This window comes from Pseudophryne corroboree, chromosome 2 (genome assembly GCF_028390025.1).
Source record: "Pseudophryne corroboree isolate aPseCor3 chromosome 2, aPseCor3.hap2, whole genome shotgun sequence".
In the NCBI taxonomy this organism is placed as follows: domain Eukaryota; kingdom Metazoa; phylum Chordata; class Amphibia; order Anura; family Myobatrachidae; genus Pseudophryne; species Pseudophryne corroboree.
Window position 1 is genome coordinate 99,614,220 of NC_086445.1, and position 23,064 is coordinate 99,637,283.

The following is a 23,064-nucleotide window of genomic DNA, read 5'->3' on the forward strand; positions in this document are numbered from 1 at the left end:
CGTCTTGTACTAAATCACAGAATGTGTCAATAAATTTCCCCTTCACATGAGCTGGAAAAAAGATTGATTTTGGTTTGAATGATGTTCTGGTGGGTGCTTCCATAACTTCTTCATTGGATGTTTCTTCTTTTAGTAAAAAGAATTTTTTTAGGCATAATTTCCTTGTAAACTTATGGATATCTACAAATGTCTCAAATTTATTTATTGCTGTGGCTGGCGCATACTTTAGGCCCTTCTCCAAAACTCTCTTTTCTGGGTCTGTTAAAATATGAGTGCTTAAATTGAAAATTTTCACACCCCTTTCGGGAATGTTTTCTACAACTTGGACTGGTGTATTATTCTCAGTCTCTAATGTATTCATTGTGTCATCGATGGTGACTCCTTTTGGGTTTTTCCTCTTCCTATGGGGCTTATTCTTCTTATTTCTTTTCCTTATGCCCCCTCTCTTTCCTCTATGCGTCTTGTTTTTTATCTCCATTGTCGGTCTCTCCTCCCATTCTCTAAAAAACGCGCTCCTTCTCTGGTTTCTTCCAAGGTTTCATATCTGTTGTTCGTATATATGGGTGTTCTATATTCTCTTCTTCCCTGTCCTTCCCTATTATATCTGTCACCTCTATATCTAGTGTCCCTCTGATCTAGAGAAGCATATTGGTTATTGTATCTATTGTTTCTTAACCCTCTTCTAAATGTGTGTTCTGGTGTTCTATCCCCATGATTGCCAGTAACCTTTCTTTCAAATCCCTGATTCTGTCTTTCTTGTGTCTTATTAAAATCCCGTCTTTTGTTGTTTTTACTATTATACTCTTTCTGTACTGATCTATTTCTTATATTCGGGATGGGGGTCCTACCTTGTTTCATTGTTGAATTGTTTGAAGGATTAACTTCTTCTTCTGCTTCCTTTTTATCTCTTATAAACTTTCTTATTTTTCTATCTACCAATATTTTTTCATTTCTTTTAATATTGGACTCTATTCTATCCTCTAATTGTTTATAATCGGCCATATCTTTGAAGGGGTTAACCAGATCTTTATATTTCTTAATTTCTTCATCAAGATCAGCTAGTTCCCTCCTCCTTTCATTGATGATGAGATTCATCAATGAGAACGAGCATTCACTGATTATTCTTTCCCATTCATCTCTGAAAGAATCTGATGCGGTATCAAATGAGGGTTTTTTGTTGATTTTCAAACCTCTCGGGATAATTTCATGGGTGGTATATTTCTCCAGCGTAACCATTTCCCACCATATTTTATTTTCTTTTATGATGGTACCTTCTAATTTTCGCATCACATTCTCTAAACTTTCGTCTAATAAATCAATATGCTTACCCTCATCCTTGAATAAATTTTCTAATAGAGATTTTCTCTGATCTCTGTAATTAAACATATTTATGCAGCAGTGTGACAACAACAGCACTAAAACGGAGAGAAAAAGATATGTGTATACAGGTGAACTTTAAATGATGATGGGACACACTGCGCAAATTAGGCAGCTCCACAGACAGAAACCAATAAAAGTGTCTCTCCAAAACACTCAAGTGAACAAGCGATTTATGGTGGGTGGTATCTATCACATGGAGCGCCACATGGATCTATATTAAACCAGGAGGGGAGATATAAATAAATAAATAAATCAATATTACTTATTTGTCACTCTTCCTCGGACGATAGGTATCTTCCAGACACTTCTTTCACTCCCGTATGTTCAAAATATGGGGAAGAAATAAATAGTATGGCATGTGTAGTACAGTAAATTTAATGACATAAAAACAGAAAGACAAATTGTGCAAATATGCAGAGGTTATCCAGTATACTTGCACAATTTGTCTTTCTGTTTTTATGTCATTAAATTTACTGTACTACACATGCCATACTATTTATTTCTTCCCCATATTTTGAACATACGGGAGTGAAAGAAGTGTCTGGAAGATACCTATCGTCCGAGGAAGAGTGACAAATAAGTAATATTGATTTATTTATTTATTTATATCTCCCCTCCTGGTTTAATATAGATCCATGTGGCGCTCCATGTGATAGATACCACCCACCATAAATCGCTTGTTCACTTGAGTGTTTTGGAGAGACACTTTTATTGGTTTCTGTCTGTGGAGCTGCCTAATTTGCGCAGTGTGTCCCATCATCATTTAAAGTTCACCTGTATACACATATCTTTTTCTCTCCGTTTTAGTGCTGTTGTTGTCACACTGCTGCATAAATATGTTTAATTACAGAGATCAGAGAAAATCTCTATTAGAAAATTTATTCAAGGATGAGGGTAAGCATATTGATTTATTAGACGAAAGTTTAGAGAATGTGATGCGAAAATTAGAAGGTACCATCATAAAAGAAAATAAAATATGGTGGGAAATGGTTACGCTGGAGAAATATACCACCCATGAAATTATCCCGAGAGGTTTGAAAATCAACAAAAAACCCTCATTTGATACCGCATCAGATTCTTTCAGAGATGAATGGGAAAGAATAATCAGTGAATGCTCGTTCTCATTGATGAATCTCATCATCAATGAAAGGAGGAGGGAACTAGCTGATCTTGATGAAGAAATTAAGAAATATAAAGATCTGGTTAACCCCTTCAAAGATATGGCCGATTATAAACAATTAGAGGATAGAATAGAGTCCAATATTAAAAGAAATGAAAAAATATTGGTAGATAGAAAAATAAGAAAGTTTATAAGAGATAAAAAGGAAGCAGAAGAAGAAGTTAATCCTTCAAACAATTCAACAATGAAACAAGGTAGGACCCCCATCCCGAATATAAGAAATAGATCAGTACAGAAAGAGTATAATAGTAAAAACAACAAAAGACGGGATTTTAATAAGACACAAGAAAGACAGAATCAGGGATTTGAAAGAAAGGTTACTGGCAATCATGGGGATAGAACACCAGAACACACATTTAGAAGAGGGTTAAGAAACAATAGATACAATAACCAATATGCTTCTCTAGATCAGAGGGACACTAGATATAGAGGTGACAGATATAATAGGGAAGGACAGGGAAGAAGAGAATATAGAACACCCATATATACGAACAACAGATATGAAACCTTGGAAGAAACCAGAGAAGGAGCGCGTTTTTTAGAGAATGGGAGGAGAGACCGACAATGGAGATAAAAAACAAGACGCATAGAGGAAAGAGAGGGGGCATAAGGAAAAGAAATAAGAAGAATAAGCCCCATAGGAAGAGGAAAAACCCAAAAGGAGTCACCATCGATGACACAATGAATACATTAGAGACTGAGAATAATACACCAGTCCAAGTTGTAGAAAACATTCCCGAAAGGGGTGTGAAAATTTTCAATTTAAGCACTCATATTTTAACAGACCCAGAAAAGAGAGTTTTGGAGAAGGGCCTAAAGTATGCGCCAGCCACAGCAATAAATAAATTTGAGACATTTGTAGATATCCATAAGTTTACAAGGAAATTATGCCTAAAAAAATTCTTTTTACTAAAAGAAGAAACATCCAATGAAGAAGTTATGGAAGCACCCACCAGAACATCATTCAAACCAAAATCAATCTTTTTTCCAGCTCATGTGAAGGGGAAATTTATTGACACATTCTGTGATTTAGTACAAGACGACCTAAGAATGATCAAACCTACAGGTTTTAAATTTAATTTAAGTTACAAGGAAAGAGCAGCTCTGAAAGACCTAAGGAAAAATCAAGACATTATTATAAAGCCGGCCGACAAGGGGGGAGGGGTTGTCTTAATGAACACCGACTGGTATATAAAAGAAGTGGAAACTCATATAAACGATAAAGAGACTTACTCCAAACTTCGATCGGACCCCACTGGAAGAATCAATTTAGAATTACAGGTCTTGATTGAAAAATATGAGACCTTGGGGAGTCTGGATCAAAGAGAGGCAAAATTTCTCTCCAACCCTAATCCAGTTGTACCAACTATATACTTGTTGCCTAAAGTACACAAGGATGCAACCAACCCTCCCGGCAGGCCCATAGTGTCTGGGATTGGGTCCATAACAGCCAATCTATCAGAGTATATAGACCATTTCTTGCAACCATTGGTTTTAGGAAATGTATCCCACCTAAAGGACACTAAAGAATTCTTAAATTTTCTAACAACAATCCAATGGGAGGACGACATGTTAATGGTGACTGCAGATGTTAAGTCATTATATTCCATAATTCACCATGAAGCTGGTTTAAAAGCTATAACAACCTACCTTAGAAGAAGTTCATTGGATGAATGCATCCAAAATCTAATTATTGAAGGGGTCCATTTTATTCTTCACAACAATTATTTTATTTTTAATGGGGATTTTTATATCCAGAAAATGGGTACGGCGATGGGCACCAGGTTCGCTCCGAGCTATGCGAATATCTTTATGGGTCAATGGGAACAGGATACTGTTTGGACCAACAACCCTTTCGGAGCGAACCTGGTAGCCTGGCGCCGCTACATAGACGATGTCTTTTTTATATGGAAAGGTGAGAAGAATTTGTTGGAAGCGCTTTGCACATATTTAAACGACAATAGTCTGAATATCAATTTTACTTTCAATATTGATGAGAAAAGTGTGGACTTTTTAGACATAACGGTTTTTATAAAGAATAATCAGATTCAGACAAAAACCTTTACCAAACAAACAGATTCTAGATCGTATATAGATTATGACAGTTGCCACCATATGAACTGGCTAGACTCCATCCCACATGGACAACTGAGACGGTTAAAAAGGAACTGCACGGAAGAAACAGTGTACAAACAGCAGACCGTCGAACTGAAGAATAGATTCAACAATAATGGATACAAAATGGAGAAAGTAGAGCAAGCCATGCAAGAAGTAGATAAACTGGAAAGAAAAGACCTTTTGAGTGCAACTTCAGATAAAGAGCCCAAACAGAACAATTATGAGTGGGCATTCATAACAGGCTTTAAGTCTCAGTATCGGACTTTAGAGAGATCAATAAAGAAGAACTGGAATATCCTGAAAAAAGATCCAGTGATAGGCAAAGTAATTCCAGAACGCCCATCATTTATTTATAAAAAAGCCCCAAACATTAAACAGAAACTGGTAAACAGTTTTCTGAAACCAAAAAAGCGAGAAGGCAGAATTGCCACCACTGGATTCCATCGCTGTGGCATATGTTTGGGATGTAGAGAAATTAAAAGTGACGGTACAAAGAAATTGGAGAATATAGTAATAAACGAGAAAAGTTTTAAACTTACAGATTTTATTACATGTAATATGAATAATGTCATATATTTTATTGAATGCAAATGCCATTTATTTTATATTGGACGCACTTCCCGGGCACTAAAAATAAGGATTGGAGAACATTGCCGTAATATTAGAAAAGGTCTAGAAACGCATGCACTGTCTAATCATTTTAAAAAATATCATGGGAGTTCAACAAAGGATATTGTGAGATTTGCGGGTCTACGTTTGGTAAAAGGGAACTTCAGGCAAAGAGATTTACCTTCCCTGCTAGCCAAATGCGAAATGCAATGTATTTATGATTTTAACACATTGCATCCTCATGGGCTAAACAATGATTTCGAATTAAAATGGTTTTTATAAATAATCTATTAAAAACATCTCATAAAGATACATGAGGGAAAATTTTTTATATATCTGTCATGACTCTTTGCAGTATATATATATCTGAAATGAAATCCATATTTTTTAATTCATTAAATTTTAAAACCATTTTTGCTTATATATGAAATACAAGATTAATGTCTTTTATGTATATGTGAAGTTTGATCCAAGTTTTTATATTTTAGGAAGGAGGAAATGCTATTCAATGAAGTGGCCACCATGGGTTCTTATGGAATATTATGATAATAGCTCCCGTTGCTTTTTAAATTACGGAGATACGGGAAATGCCGGAGGTAAAAACCAATGAAAGCATCCTGGTCTCCTAGAAGATGGCGTCGATAACCCGTTCCACCTAATAGGGGAACCATGACAACGACGCCGCAACGAGTGAGCCGTATGAATACCAAGGTATCCATGGAAACGGCGCCGGTGACGCGTTTCCGCTGAGAAGCGGAAGTGACGTCTCGGAACGCCGCGGACCGCCGAGAACAAACGAGATCAATACATAGAGGCAGGCGGGACTTTAGGCCTCCCTTTGAATAACACCATCTCCTATTGGTTGATGGGAGAGGTGTGTTTTATGGAACAAGAGGATTGGACGTATTCACCTTTATAAGGATGGACAGTAAGAGGATATTTTTATTCATTGCCTTGAAAAAGACCCTAAGTACAGGGTTGAAACGCGTTGGCTCTCACCGGAACAGCCTATCCTGGAGTCCTTTCTGTTTGATGTGGAGGAGTTGACGATTACCAGGAACCCATCCCAGACTGCCTATCCCGGGAGGATTATACTGGTGATATATTAAAGAACTTACAATGAGAACTGTTTTCCACCGGTTCTCATTGCTTTCTGGTAATTTTTAAGTCTGTTCACACTTCCACTGGGACTTGGGACGTGGCTGTTTGAAAGTTCCATTGTCATTTGCACTTTATCATTGGCTCATATGTGATATGTGATCACTTGAGCATTATACTGGATAACCTCTGCATATTTGCACAATTTGTCTTTCTGTTTTTATGTCATTAAATTTACTGTACTACACATGCCATACTATTTATTTCTTCCCCATATTTTGAACATACGGGAGTGAAAGAAGTGTCTGGAAGATACCTATCGTCCGAGGAAGAGTGACAAATAAGTAATATTGATTTATTTATATCTCCCCTCCTGGTTTAATATAGATCCATGTGGCGCTCCATGTGATAGATACCACCCACCATAAATCGCTTGGGGACTCAAAGTGAAAACATAAACACATATGGCAGAGGGCGGGATGTGACAGGTTGGGGGCAGAGGGCGGGATGTGACAGGTAGGGGGCAGAGGGCGGGATGTGACAGGTAGGGGGCAGAGGGCGGGATGTGACAGGGGGCAGAGGGCGGGATGTGACAGGTAGGGGGCAGAGTTCGGCATGTGACAGGTAGGGGGCAGAAAGCGTGATGTGACAGGTAGGGGGCAGAGGGCGGGATGTGACAGGTAGGGGGCAGAGGGCGGGATGTGACAGGTAGGGGACAGAGGGCGGGATGTGACAAGTAGGGGGCGGAGGGCGGGATGTGAAAGGTAGGGGGCAGAGGGCGGGATGTGACAGGTAGGGGGCAGAGGGCGGCATGTGACAGGTAGGGGGCAGAGGGCGTGATGTGACAGGTAGGGGGCAGAGGGAGGGATGTGACAGGTAGGGGGCAGAGGGAGGGATGTGACAGGTAGGGGGCAGAGGGCGGGATGTGACAAGTAGGGGCGGAGGGCGGGATGTGACAGGTAGGTGGCAGAGGGCGGGATGTGACAGGTAGGGGGCAGAGGGCGGGATGTGACAAGTAGGGGCGGAGGGCGGGATGTGACAGGTAAGAGGCAGAGGGCGGGATGTGACAGTTAGGGGGCAGAGGGCGGGATGTGACAAGTAGGGGCGGAGGGCGGGATGTGACAGGTAAGAGGCAGAGGGCGGGATGTGACAGTTAGGGGGCAGAGGGCGGGATGTGACAGTTAGGGGGCAGAGGGCGGAATGTGACAGGTAGGAGGCAGAGGGCGGAATGTGACAGGTAGGGGGCGGAGGGCGGGATGTGACAGTTATGGGGCAGAGGGCGGAATGTGACAGGTAGGGGGCAGAGGGTGGAATGTGACAGGTAGGGGGCAGAGGGCGGGATGTGACAGTTAGGGGGCAGAGGGCGGAATGTGACAGGTAGGGGGCAGAGGGCGGAATGTGACAGGTAGGGGGCAGAGGGCGGGATGTGACAGGTAGGGGGCAGAGGGCGGGATGTGACAAGTAGGGGGCGGAGGGAGGGATGTGACAGGTAGGGGGCGGAGGGCGGGATGTGACAGGTAGGGGGCAGAGGGCGGGATGTGACAAGTAGGGGGCGGAGGGAGGGATGTGACAGGTAGGAGGCGGAGGGCGGGCTGTTAGAGGATAGGCGCATGGGCTGTGACAGCAAATGGGCATAAGGTGAACTGTGATAGGTAGCGGAAAGAGTGGTTGGAAAATTCCAGGCATGTCCAAGCGTTTGCAGGGCGGGTGTCTGACGTCAATTCCGGGCACAAACAGGCAGAAGTGATCGCAGCGGCTGAGTAAGTCCTGGCCAACTCAGAAACTGCACAGAACTTTTTTGTCCCGCTCGGCTGCACAAGCGTTCGCACACTTGCAAAGTGAAAATACACTCCCGCATAGGCGGCGACTATCTGATCGCAGCGCTGCAAAAAATAGCTAGTGAGCGATCAGGTCTGAATTAGGCCCTCTGACAGGTAGGGGATAGAGCGTGCACTGTGACAGCTAGTGGACAGAGGGCGGATTGTGACTGATAGGGGGATAGAGTGCTGGCTGTAGTAGGTAGAGTGCAGGCTGTTCAGAGTCTTCCAGTGCCTGGCTGACAGCACAGCAGGATGTGTGGTGGGGGGCAAGGGGGGAGGAACATGGATGGGATGGAGGAGCAAGGTGGGGGGAGGGGTATTTGGGAACAAGGGGAGAGAAGAAGAAAGGGCTGTGGAGCTGGAAGGGGAAGGCTTCTTACCCTCAGAAATTGTTTCGGCAGGTGCTGCCCTCCATCTGTCTGATGTGGCTGCAACCCGTAGTAGCTGCAGCTCTTCCTCTGTACATCCCTGTCCCTGCAACTAGAAGTAAATGGCACATACAGTGCCAGTGGGGAAGCCTGGATAGGAAGACCGCGCGGGAAGCTGTGCAAGTACAGAGGCACCAGGTTGGAGGCTGTGCCTACCTGCAGAGCTGCCCATACTGGGTCCTAGTGCCCGCCAACTACTAATACCCCTTTTACATCGCACTAAAAACCCGGTATCGACACGGGTTAGTGTGCGATGTGAAAGGTCCTTTGCAGAATTAGCGGGTCGCCTGACCCGGTAAAATTCAACCCGGTAAAAAAGAAGGGTTATTACCGGGTTGAATACCGGGTCAGGTGCAGTGTGAATGGGAGCCGTTCCGATGCGACACGGCTCCCATTCACAGCATAGGGAGAGGCGGCGCAGGAGATGAGCTCATCTCCCAGCGCCGCCTCCACCCCCACCCCTGCTGCTGCTGCGCCCCCCGCTGCTATGGCAACCGACCCGGTGTATTGCCGGGTCGGAAAGCCATCAGAGGAGCGCAAAATCCGGATCCCACCCGGTAAGGACACGTTTCTCTTACCGGGTAGGATCTGGCATTTGCGATCTGAATGCAGAATAAGTAACAGAGGCTGCGCAAAGCGTGCCTCTAATGCTATCGGACAGAATTTGGTGTGACTTATTTCCATAGTGGGGAAATCGAGTCCAGGTTGCAGCAGGGGGGCATGGTCCAGGCTGCCCGGCGTCCTCCCCACTCTGGCGCCTTAAGGTGTGTATACACGGTGAGATATTTGCTTGCGATTTTGACTATATAGTCAAAATTGCAAGGAAAGTTAGTGCAGATCGCAAGGTGAAAGTCACCTTGCGATCCCGATGCAATGCCGATGCGCGGTCCCGCGAGGTCGGATTTGCAAGCCTAGATAGACTGTGCAGGCAAGTCAATTTTGACTATCTCGTAGAAAACTGACACTTAGCCAAAATCGCACATAGTCAATATCGCAAGCAGAGTTATCTAGACTTGTGATACCGACCACAGTCCCTATTGCACAGTGATAATCGGGCATAGCCCAATCTCATCGTGTGTACACACCTTAATTCTGTTGTGAATGCAGCGTGATGGTCGCGCTGGTCCTGACAACACTCCTATTACCCCCACACAGTATTGCTATATCAGCTTCAATGTAATATACCTTCATTATTAATAATACAACCCCCCCCATTCAAATTAACATACACACCCACAGATGACAATGACAGTAATCCACCCACACCCCCAGATACAGAGCCGGATTAAGGCAGGGGCTAGAGGGGCGGCCATCCCGGGGCCCTCACCCTATGTTTTGTAGGAGTCTTCCATCAGCGGCTCGGCTGTTTAATAACAGCGACCGCCGAGGAGCTCCTGTACAGTCAGTCTCGCGGGACAGGGAAATCCTGCGAGGCAGTGACTGCAAGCCGCCGGACAGCCTGTGCTGCAAGCTGCACTCTAAGTGGAGGTGTGTGTGCATATATGTGTATGTATGCATGTATGTGTGTGTATGTATGTGCGTGCGCATGGCCCCCGGGAGGGGGAGCGAGACTGTGCCAGAAATCATAGGTGGGGGCCCCCACAATCTACGTTGCCCTGGGCCCCCACCACCCTTAATCCGGCTTTGCCCAGACCTCATTAATCCACACATTGCTCTCCCCATGCACTTACCTCACCATAAAGAAAGCTGCCTGGTCTCCCCGTCTGTACACTCCGGAGCTCCAAAGGAGGAGGAGCGAGTTGGAGGGGACACACAGAAGCTGGCAGACAGAGGGAGGATGGGGCAGGGCCTAGGGGATGCGATCAGGGACAGGTAGAAAAGAAGGACAGATGATGGAAAGGGGCGGAGATTCACGGAGGAAAAGGGGCGGGGTTTAAAACCAAAGAGGAAGCTTAGACATTCCTCATGTCACAGCAGTGGCCAGCCCAATAAATACAGCAGTCATGTGACCTACTGGGCGACCTGGAGGAGGTTAATTATATAATTGTGGTTGCAGTCCTCACACCTCCGACCGCAGCCCACCAAGCCCCACCCCTTACAGAAATGGGCGGAGTCATGAAGCAGAAGGAGAGCATCGGGGAATTACTCGGAACCCCAGCTCCTGTCCGAGCCTGTGCTCTGCTGCTGAAAGACAGAGATCTGATTCTGCTGGGGATGGAGGAGCAGGTGAATGGGGGCCTCCCTCCTAAGGGTCGGGTCAGACAGCTGATGGGACTGGCTGCAGGTATGCTGTGCACAGATGCCGCTTTCTGTCCTGACTCCCCACCAGCAATCACCAAAGTCCACACAGTCAGCGCCGCCACTAGGGTGCTGCGACCACTCCTGCTGCTCTGTCTGAGTGCCGGGCAGGAGAGCGCAGTGCGCCTCTCCTGCACCTTGGTCCAACTCTGGTAAGCCCCGCCCTCACACAAAAGAGGGCATGGCTACGAAGCAGTGGAGCCTACCGGTGATCTCCTCGGCTCCCCGGTGGCCCAGTCCGAGCCTGCATGTAGGAATCTGTATATACATTATTTATTTATTTATTAGGCTACTGTGACTGCAGGATTATATGCAGAGAATCTCTCTTACTAAATTACAGTTATATTTGTATATCTAAGTTTTAGTACACTTGTCTATATGTTTATTTGTTGTTTTTTAACATTAAACAAAAAAAAGGATTTTTTTTTAAATAATTAAGGTAACAGTGGCCCTCAGTAACCTGAGAGTACTTTTTTCTCCTCCTTTTGTTTTCCCAAGTATACAACTAAAAATCCTTGAGGAAGATGTCAGGAGTCTCTGAGTTCAGTCTACCTATGCCCATATATGGGTAAGAAGCTGGTGCCCATATTTGGTCATCTATGCTCCTAACATGCCTCTCAGATCTTTAGACATGCCCATTAGTGCTCCCAACATGCCCCTCAGACCTTTAGACATGCCCATCAGTGCTCCCAACATGCCTCTCAGACCTTCACACATTCCAATCAGAGCTCCCAGCATGCCCAGACATGCCCCCATCAGAGCTCCCAACATGCAATTTACATTCCCATCAGACTTTCAGAGATGCCAATCAGTGCTCTCAACATGCCCAGACATGCCCACCAGTGCTCCCACCATACCCCTCAGGTCTTCAGACATGCCCATCAGAGCTCCCAACATGCCCAGACATGCCCACCAGTGCTCCTAACATACCCTCAGGTCTTCAGACATGCCCATCAGAGCTCCCAACATGCCCAGACATGCCCTGGGACTTGGCATTCATCTCATGCCCATATATGGTCATATAGCGCGTGGACCAGAGGTTATAAATATCACCCCCTAGGCAGTTTACTGCCATATCTGTTCAGTGATCCTAGTGAAAGGATGCAAAAGGCAGTAATCTCAGAAATACCCCATTGGCCCCAATATAGATATATCAAAGATGAGCCAACAGCAAGGCATCTGGCCCAACTGGCACGCGCTCGCACAGCAAAAGTGGCGAGCCCTCAACCAGCATGGCTGTTTGAGGGACCTAAGCGAATAAGCCCAAACCAGACCAAGCCATCGGTCCGCAGCCGGGCTAAGCCATCGGGCCCAAGCTGGGCCAAGACAGTGGGCACCAGCCCGACCAAGCAGGTGGGCCCCAGCCAGGCCCAAGCGGCTGAGCCCAGCCCAGCCCAGCTGGTGGATCCCAGACCGGCCCAAGCAGTGGGCCCCAGCCCGGCCCAATTGGCGGACCCCAGCCCGGCCCAAGAGGCGGGCCCCAGCCCGGCCCAAGCGGTGGGCAAATCTAAGGCTAGTATTTGGCAAAGACTGTGTAGTATTCTGAAACAGTAAAAAAAAAAATAGACAAATGCAAAAAAAATAAAAAATTAAGAAAAAATTTAAAAAATACACACATCTGCAAATACAAAACAAAAAATACACAAAAATAAAGAAAAAAAATAAACTTGAAAAATAAAACAAAAAAACATACGCATAAATATAAGAAATACACATCTGCATAAATAAAACAAAAAAATACTCAAAAATAAAATCACAAAAATACATATTTGCAAAAAAAAAAAAAAAAAAAAAAGACAAAAAAACTGAACAGAAAGGAAATCTGGGGATTAGGGCTACTGGCGACACCCCAAAAACAAAAACAACACTGGGCGGCCACCTCATGGGTGTGTTGGAAGAGCTGCTACTTATTTTTAATGTGTTGACAGTTACAACTTACATCCAACTCATTGATCACGTAATAACTTAAAGATTTAAACCCGAGCAACGCTGGGTACTTCAGCTAGTTATTATTATTAGAATTATTCTGATTAGCATTGGCACCCCCTCCTCAAAAAAAGGGTTACAAAACCCCAAAACATACAAAAAAATATAACCCACTCCCCTCATGCGTAAAAAAGAAGCTCCAAAAAAACACAAACACACCAAAAACACCACACCCCTACTGAATAGGAAAAAAAAAATCCCAGGGGTCCAGGCCAGACTGAATCCAACCTTGGCTGAACAGTTTTAGATGTGCCCCTACCCGAGCGCCCTCCCGCAAGGGAGCCCCAGCGTCATGCTGTAGATTTGGCAGAAGTAGGGGTTGACTTCAGCTCCTGGGATCCTGAAGCCGCTGTGGGCTTTTTTCCCCTTCCCCTTCCCCTACCTGCAAAGAAGGGGGAATCTTTTTCCTTTTTGTATTTATTGGGCCGAAAGGACTGCATTTGAGAGTGATATGTCTTTTTTGCCGGTGCAGGAGCATAAGGCAAAAAAGTCGACTTACCTGCGGTAGCCGCCGAGACTTACGCATCCAGTCCATCACCAAATAAGGCCTCACCTTTATATGGGAGAGCCTCCATATTCCATTTGGAATCTGCATCCGCGTTCCACTGGCGGATCCACAACGCCCGCCGAGCCGATACTGCCATGGTAGCGGCTTGTGAACTCAAGAGCCCAATATCTTTCATCGCCTCTAGCATGTATGCAGCAGCATCTTTGATATTCCCTAATTTAAGGAGTATCTCATCTTCATCAATTGTGTCAATTCCCGATGACAGGCTTTCTGACCATTTTTCAATAGCGCGACTCAACCACGCGCAAGCAATTGTGGGCCTGAGCAGCGTACTATTGGCAACATAAATGGATTTCAATGTAGTCTCCATTTTGCGGTCTGCTGGCTCCTTTAGTGAAGCCGTTCCAGGTGCAGGGAGAATTACCTTCTTTGTCAACCTGGACAGTGCACTGCCTAACACAGGGGGTGACTCCCATTTTTTTCTGTCCTCTACAGGGAAAGGATAAGCTATCTGAATCCTCTTGGGAATATGGAATTTCTTTTCGGGATTTACCCACACCTCTTCAAAGAGAGTATTCAGCTCGTGGGAAGGAGGGAAAGTGACCTTAGATTTCTTTTCTATATAGAAATAGGCCTTCTCCTGAGGTACAGGAGTGGCTTCCGTGACTTCCAGAACTTCCCTTATAGCCACAATCATATATTGTATACTTTTTACCAATTTATGATCTATTTCCCTGGAGTCACTATCGTCGACACAGGAATCAGTGTCCGTGTCGTTATCAGTATTTGCAAATGGTCTCTTATTTGACCCAGAGGGGTCGCCTGCGGATGGAAGAACAGAACCCTGAAAAATCACATCTTCCACAGATTTTCTCCAGCATTCTGCATGAGTTCAGACTTATCTAATCTCCTATTGATATGGGGGGTAATTCCAAGTTGATCGCAGCAGGAAATTTTTTAGCAGTTGGGCAAAACCATGTGCACTGCAGGGGGGACAGATATAACATGTGCAGAGAGAGTTAGATTTGGGTGTGGTGTGTTCAATCTGCAATCTAATTTGCAGTGTTAAAATAAAGCAGCCAGTATTTACCCTGCACAGAAACAAAATAACCCACCCAAATCTAACTCTCTCTGCAAATGTTATATCTGCTCCACCTGCAGTGCACATGGTTTTGCCCAACTGCTAAAAAATTTCCTACTGCGATCAACTTGGAATTACCCCCATGATGCATACTATCACGTATTTCTTTCACCCATGCAGGCTCTTGGTGTGTCGGCAGCGCCACCACCTTACAACTCTGTGTCCCTAAAATGGTTTCCTCCGGGAAAGAACTATCTGCCTCAGACATGTCACACTCATGCACAACACCCACACTGACACACTGGGACTTATAGGGGACAGACCCACAGTAAAATCTGTCAGAGGGACACAGTTTAGGAGCAGCCAGTTCACAACCCCAGCGCCAGTATCTAATGCCTGTGAATGGGATCCGGTCTGAAGATCGACAGTGTCTAGATCGACAATGTTTAGGTCGACCACTATAGGTCGACAGTCACTAGGTCGACATGGATGGAAGGTCGACAGGGTTTCTAGGTCGACATGTGCTAGGTCGACAGGTCTAAAGGTCGACATGAGTTATTCACATTTTTTATTTTATTTTTGGATTTTATCATACTTAACGATCCACGTGGACTACGATTGGAACGGTAAAGTGTGCCGAGCGAAGCGGTAGTGGAGCGAAGGCACCATGCCCGAAGCATGGTGAGCGAAGCGAGCCATGCGAGGGGACGCGGTGCACTAATTTGGGATCCCGGTCACTTTACGAAGAAAACGACACCAAATAAAAAATCCTCATGTCGACCTTTAGACCTGTCGACCTAGCACATGTCGACCTAGAAACCCTGTCGACCTTCCATCCATGTCGACCTAGTGACTGTCGACCTATAGTGGTCGACCTAAACATTGTCGACCTAGATACTGTCGACAAAATTAACCACACCCCCTGTGAATACAGAATGCCCACTGACATGCAGCGCTTTTTAGACAGTAAACACACTTGTAAAGCACCAAATTCGCATGTGCCCCCCCCCCCCCCCCCCCCCCCCCCAGTCAGAAGTGGAGGAGGACCAGCGATGTCTCTGTAGCCTGAGGAGAGAGAGAAAATTGCACTGAGCAGTGTGCTGGCTGCCTGAGGAAGAAGCTCCGCCCCCGCAATGGCGCATTTTTACCTCAGATGTTTTACATAATATTTATACTGGCGGGGGGTAGGGCTGTGGCTGGGCATCTTATGCCCCCTTTTAGCCAGTTTATTTAGGTACTTTGCTGCCCAGGGCACCCCCCCCCCCCCCCCGCGCCCTGGACCCTGCAGTGCCTGTGTGTCAGGGCATCAATGGCGCGCTGCGCTCCCGCCAGCCGCGCGATACCTCAGCCGTCACTTTACTTGATTGAAGATCTGTCTTCTTACACTCACCTGACTTCTGGCTCTGTGAGGGGGGTGACGGCACGCTGTGGGAGTGAGCATCTAGACACGGCTAGCGTTCAGTACCCTTCAGGAGCTAATGGTGTCCTGTCAGCTAGAAGCAAAGCCATGAAACTCTTCAGGAAGTTGGTTCCTACTTCTGCCCCCTCAGTCCCACGAAGCAAGGAGTCTGTTGCCAGCAGATCTCCCTGAAAATAAAAAACCTAACATAAGTCTTTTGAGAGAAACTCGGTAGAGCTCCTCTGGAGTGCATCCAGTCTGCCTGGGCACATTTCTAAAACTGAGGTCTGGAGAAGGGGCATAGAGGGAGGAGCCAGTTCACACCCATTGAAAAGTCTTAAGAGTGCCCATGGCTCCTGCGGAACCATCTATACCCCATGGTCTTGAAGTGGACCCCAGCATCCTCTAGGATGTGTGAGAAAGAGAGCAATGAGGTAGCTGTATGACTAAACTAAGCGACACAAGTGTGCGGCACAAACACCTGGCCCATCTAGGGTTGGCATTGCAGTCCCACTGCACTAATGGCGGATACCAGACGCACGTCTAACACCAGCATAGTTGTTATGGCTTCAGTAATCCGCTTTGCAACAGGGTATATATATATATATATATATATATATATATATATATATATAGCAGACAGACGGGCGGCACTCAGAAATAATGACATGCAGCGAGCAGGATAAAGCAACGTTTCGAATGTATTACTTCTTCATCAGGATAACAAAGACAGTATAAAACATACCTTATATAAGCTCACCACAGCGTGTCAAACAGCTCTGGCGCGGGACGCGAGTGCAGACGCCCACAGATGACGTCATCACCGCTCGACGCGTAACCGGGGCAACTGTAAGCAAAAGACTCCACAGTTTAAGGCAAGATCAGTGAAACACCGATCCGTGAACAAAAAATACAAATATAGTGCAATAATACATATACTATTAAAAACATACTGAAGCTATCGGAAACATAGAGACTGCTGCTGAGCATTACTGATAGATTACAGGGGAAGAGAATAATAATTGCAAACAAGAACAAAAAAACAAAATCACAACAAGGTATAGATGGTAAACTGATGTTACAACTGAGAAACACCTTCAGGAAACAATGTAATCCCAGGGATTCATTGAGGCCACGGGGCACAAGAGTTTGTAACTCATGAATTCACCTGGATTCTTTTTGTAGCAATCTACGGGATCTGTCACCTCTGCGAGACCTCAGTGGTTCATGATCAATGATCATGTATTTTAGACAGGCAACCAACTGGACTTACACTGGGGGATTCAGAATTACAGACCAGTGATCGTGTGCAGAATCTTGGCGTTGTCCTGCATGGTGGCTTGACACTTAAACATCAGATATCAGCCACAATCAAATCCTCATTCTTTCACCTGAAGAACATAGCCAGAATCAAGCACTTAATTCCCTCAGATGATCTGCCAAAAGTCATACATGCATTTGTATCATCTCGATTAGACTACTGTAATGCCCTCTACCTTGGTCTACCAGCAAAAGAATTGCAACGCTTACAGCTGGTGCAAAACACAGCTGCCAGGCTGTTAACCAACCAGCCCCGTTCTAGCCACATAACACCCATCCTCTACTCCCTTCACTGGCTGCCTGTAAGATGGCGAATCATCTTCAAGATTGGCTTACTGAGTTTCAAAGCATTACATGACCAAGGCCCAAGGTACCTGAAACAGCTTCTGACCCCATACTGCCCCACTCGATTACTGCGATCAGTAGATGAAGGACTTTTAGCAGTACCTAGAATCTACCGTAATTCATCTGGGGGTCGAGCTTTTAGTCATGCGGCTCCGACTCTATGGAACTCACTTCCCCGCACAGTGCGAGAGGCCCCAACTATAGAATCCTTCAAAAGTAGACTCAAGACTTTTCTGTTTACTCAAGCATTTCCATAGTGTCCCTTTTAGTATCTTCATGCTTCTGTATTTTATGAAAATGTACTTCATTATTTTCTGTACTATATTATGATATGTATCTGTTAAGCGCCTTGGGTCCTATTGGAGAAAGAGCGCTATATAAATAAAATTATTATTATTATTATTAACACTGTATTGTGCCTGAAAAAAGTGACGAGCAACTGGTTGGTCACTATGGCCAGTTGTAACTGCATTCCTATTGGCTAATCTATGATTGGCAATCCTCTCGCGTAATGAACGGTCGGTTTTGCCAACATAGTTATAGCCACATGGACATGTAATCATGTATATGATAAATTTGGTAGTACATGTAATCCTATGCTGAATGTAATATTTCCTACCACTGAAAGGATTGCAAAAAAATTTACCAGTAGTAAGGGCTCTACAGGTCGTACAATTAAGACACCTGAAGCACCCTTCTTGAAGGTCAAGAAAGTGTTTTGTTCACTTTGAATGCTGTCTAGGCCAGTAATGTCAGTCTTGACCACCCAGTCCCTGATGTTCCTACCTCTAGTGTATGACGACATTATGGAAGTTTCCTGTAGTTGTAGGCTGGTGTCAGTACTGACAATGGGACAAAGTTTCTTTGCAGTATGTGAAATATTGTTACTCAAGGTATTAAAATGATTAATCCAATGTAATTTCTTGTTTTTTTTTATCAAAGAATGTCTTGGGGACAGAAGTGTCTCCCTAGTACAACACAAAGCCTTAGATTTTGCCTGTTGGAGAGATTTATATTCATAGCCCCTTTGAACAAATTTATCAATCATCCGATCGATCTGGGCACTAGCAGTATCAGAATTACTGCAAATCCGTACTGCCCTAAAGAACTGCGAATACGGTAGGCCAAATTTAAGTGGTTTGGGGTGACAGCTATCTGAGTGAAGAATAGTGTTTCTGTCCGTCGGCTTTTGAAACAATTCAGTCACTAAATGTCCCTCAACTAGACGGACCAGAACATCTAAATAACAAACACTGTCAAAACTAATGTTATATGTGAATTGTACGGGGTGACCAGAAGAATTATGTGCCTCGATGTTCTCAATGAAAGACTCTTGGGTATTGTTCCAAATAATAAATAAATCATCTATGTATCTAAAAAAAAAACACAATAGATTCCGAAAACTGAGGATTGTCAAAGAAAATCTCTTGTTCAGCCAGGAACATGTAGGAATTGGCGTACGATGGGGCCACAGGGGATCCCATCGCACACCCAGATGTCTGCAAGTAAAATTTCCTGTTAAACATAAAATAATTAAATGTAAGTACCATCTGTAATAAATCAAGAAAAAAGTCTACATCTGGACCCTGATATAAGGGATTGTTAGTAATCAATTTCCTTACTGCATTCAAACCCTCACTGTTAGGAATCACCGTATACAGGCTTGAGATATCAATGCTGCACAAAGAACAGCCTGGCGGTATATCACCCAACATTTTAAGCTTGTTAAGAAAAGAGGTAGTATCTAACAAATACCTATCATTAACAGTGATACATGGCTGCAGCATAGCATCAAGAAAAGTAGAAACTCTCTGAAACAATCCATCATGGGCTGAGATTATTGGACGCCCGGATGGATGCACCAGTGATTTATGCACCTTAGGCAAGGCATAAAGCACCGGTACAATTGGTGACTCAATGGTTAACGCTTTCATAAGGGTCTCAGAAATCATACCAGTTTGCAAAGCCGACAACAATTTATTATGCAATAACTTGGAGAATTAACGAGTGGGGTCTCCCGCTAGAGGTCTATATACACGAGTATCACATAATTGTCGTTCCAACTCGGCTTTATAATCAGAGACATTCTGAATCACTATACCCCCACCCTTATCGGCGGGGCGTATAGTGATATCAGTATAGCTAGACAGATCCCTAAGAGCTTGAAATTAATCTCTACTCAAATTGTTTCTAGCCACACTGGGCACACCAGCCACCACCTGTTTGGAAACAGAATCACTTAACATTCTACCGTAGGTCTTAATGGAAGAGTTATATGAAATCGGATCAAAATGGCTGCGTCCCTGTAATCGAGCCAGCTGGGGAGGTATGGAATCCACAGATGTATTAGTGGTGATCTTTTTAGTCCCATTAAAGTGTTCATGTAATTTGAGCTGACGGTTCAGCTTGTATTTTTCAATTTCCCATTGATGAGATGAGAACTGTACTGTCGGCACAAATGACAAGCCTTTATTCAAAACACGCACCTCAGTGGGGGTCAAGACATGATTCGAAAGATTAAAAATTATTTCCTCCTGGCCAGAGGGGGTCTGCCAACTCGCCCTCGGCCTCGCTCTTTTACACTGGCCACCTCGCCGCGTCCACCTCCTTTGCCGCCGGCAACCCGGCGGGTGCGTGCCCCTAAAGGGGAATTGGAACCTGAGGCCTGATTGTCAGATCTAATATCAGAGTCACTGTTGGTGTTCCTATCCCCAGATGAGTCTGATTGCCATAACTGTTTGTAATTTCTTTGACGAAATCTTTGTTGTCTATCATTCCGGGTGCCACATGCCCAAAGATACACCCGGTTTTGTTCATAGTCCGCATTAACTTTAGCCAACTTTTGACATTTAAATTGAATCAATTCTCTTCTATAAGTGGTGATCTGTCCTTCCAATTTTTCCAACCAGTTGTTTTTGGTTTCAGCAGCAACTGTAGATTTAAATTTGTCTTCAAAGGTAGTTATCTTATCCTGTGCAATGGACAATTCTCTTGATGATTCTTCAATCACCAGTAATAACAGGTCGAAGCTACACTTGTTTAAAATCGCTATCCAGCGCTTGCAGAACGTGGTATTAAACCTACCGATCGTAGGTGTATTACGGATACGGAACCCACGCGGTATCCGTTTCTCCTTATAATAATCACTAAGTGTGATAGCATGATATCGGTAGTCCACTTCCTTTTGTTTTAACCTGAGCCAATCTCTATATAAAGATTCAGTAGATTGTGCATCTGCCTCATCATTTAAAGCTTGCTCAAGAAGGATAGATTCAGCTTCCACCTCAGAAAAGGTTAACATAGTTCCCTGTGTGAGCAATGCAAGATTAACAGTCTCCACAGATTCCATTGCTGCAGTATTCATTTCAGCCATACAATAAGCTGACAGACACACTGATGCAGGGACGTGTAGTCAGAGGAGGCAGGGGAGGCAGTGCCTCCCCTGTCATAATGATTACAATAATACAAAGAAGATACTAATAACACTACTTTGTATTATTTTAATCATTTTTTAACTTGACAATGCAGCTAAATTTCTATGGGAGGCAGCGAGAGCGCTGCCTCCCAGTGACAATAATAAAGTGTCTGAAGAGGGGGGCGGGGCCAAATCGCGGGCTGGAAAAGCCTATTGAAAAAATAGTGGAAAGCGGCACCAGGGGCTGTACCTTTATCTCACATCAAGGCACACCCCTGTCAATCATTGGACAGCGGCAGGGGGTGGGCTGGAACGAACGGGCAGAGAGTCAGATGCCCTGCCCCCCCCCCCGGCCAGATGCATTTATGGCATAGTATACTATTACTAAGGGGGTGGCGAAAAAAACGAACGCCCCCATTAGCAGAGTCTGTCCTTCATTACCTCTGAGATAACGCAGCCCTCCTCCCACCACTTCCTAGTTCGATGCACAACACAGCAGCAGCCGACGGACAGCATACTCATTCAAAAGAGCTGTCACTCTCTCCACAATCCTGCACTGAACTAGCTTAGCTCAGGTCGCGTCCTTTCCCTTATCTTTATTTTACTACCAGCGATCAGCTCTTTTGAATGATTGATTGGGCTGTCATCGGCTAACGCTGTGTTGTGCACGGAACTCGGAAGTGGAGAGAGGACGGCTGCACTTGTCTGCTCACATGCACCAGAGGACCACAGAACAGGTGATTGCAGGGTTGCTAGGAGCAAAAAACACATATTGCCCTATAGGTTACTTCTTTACCCTGCACATTGAGGGTAAATATCTATCTATCTATCTATCTATCTATCTATCTAGTCTGTCTGCCACAATGTGTAAAAAGGGGGACCGGCTGCCTTAATGTGTAAAATGGGGACGCTGTCTGCCGTAATGTGTAAAAAAGGTGGACGCGGTCTGCCGTAATGTGTAAAAAGGGGAATGCTGTCTGCCGTTATGTGTAAAAAGTGCACGCTGTCTGCCGTTATGTGTAAAAAGGGGACGCTGTCTGTCGTTATGTGTAAAAAGGGGACGCTGTCTGCCGTTATGTGTAAAAAGGGGACGCTGTCTGTCGTTATGTGTAAAAAGGGGACGCTGTCTGCCGTTATGTGTAAAAAGGGGACGCTGTCTGCCGTTATGTGTAAAAAGGGGGACGCTGTCTGCCGTTATGTGTAAAAAGGGGACGCTGTCTGCCGTTATGTGTAAAAAGGTACGCTGTCTGCCGTTATGTGTAAAAAGGGTACGCTGTCTGCCATAATGTGTAAAAATGGGACGCTGTCTGCCGTTATGTGTAAAAAGGGGACGCTGTCTACCGTTATGTGTAAAAAGGGTACGCTGTCTGTCTTAATGTGTAAAAATGGGACGCTGTCTGCCATTATGTGGAAAAAGGGTACGCTGTCTGCCATAATGTGTAAAAATGGGACGCTGTCAGCCGTTATGTGTAAAAAGGGGACGCTGTCTGCCGTTATGTGTAAAAAGGGGACGCTGTCTGCCGTTATGTGTAAAAAATAAGATTTTACTCACCGGTAAATCTATTTCTCGTAGTCCGTAGTGGATGCTGGGACTCCGTAAGGACCATGGGGATTAGCGGCTCCGCAGGAGACTGGGCACAACTAAAGAAAGCTTTAGGACTACCTGGTGTGCACTGGCTCCTCCCACTAAGACCCTCCTCCAGACCTCAGTTAGGATACTGTGCCCGGAAGAGCTGACACAAATAGGAAGGATTTTGAATCCCGGGTAAGACTCATACCAGCCACACCAATCACACCGTATAACTCGTGATACTATACCCAGTTAACAGTATGAAATATAACTGAGCCTCTCAATAGATGGCTCAACAATAACCCTTTAGTTAGGCAAAAACTATAAACAAGTATTGCAGACAATCCGCACTTGGGATGGGCGCCCAGCATCCACTACGGACTACAAAAAATAGATTTACCGGTGAGTAAAATCTTATTTTCTCTGACGTCCTAAGTGGATGCTGGGACTCTGTAAGGACCATGGGGATTATACCAAAGCTCCCAAACGGGCGGGAGAGTGCGGATGACTCTGCAGCACCGAATGAGCAAACTCTAGGTCCTCCTCAG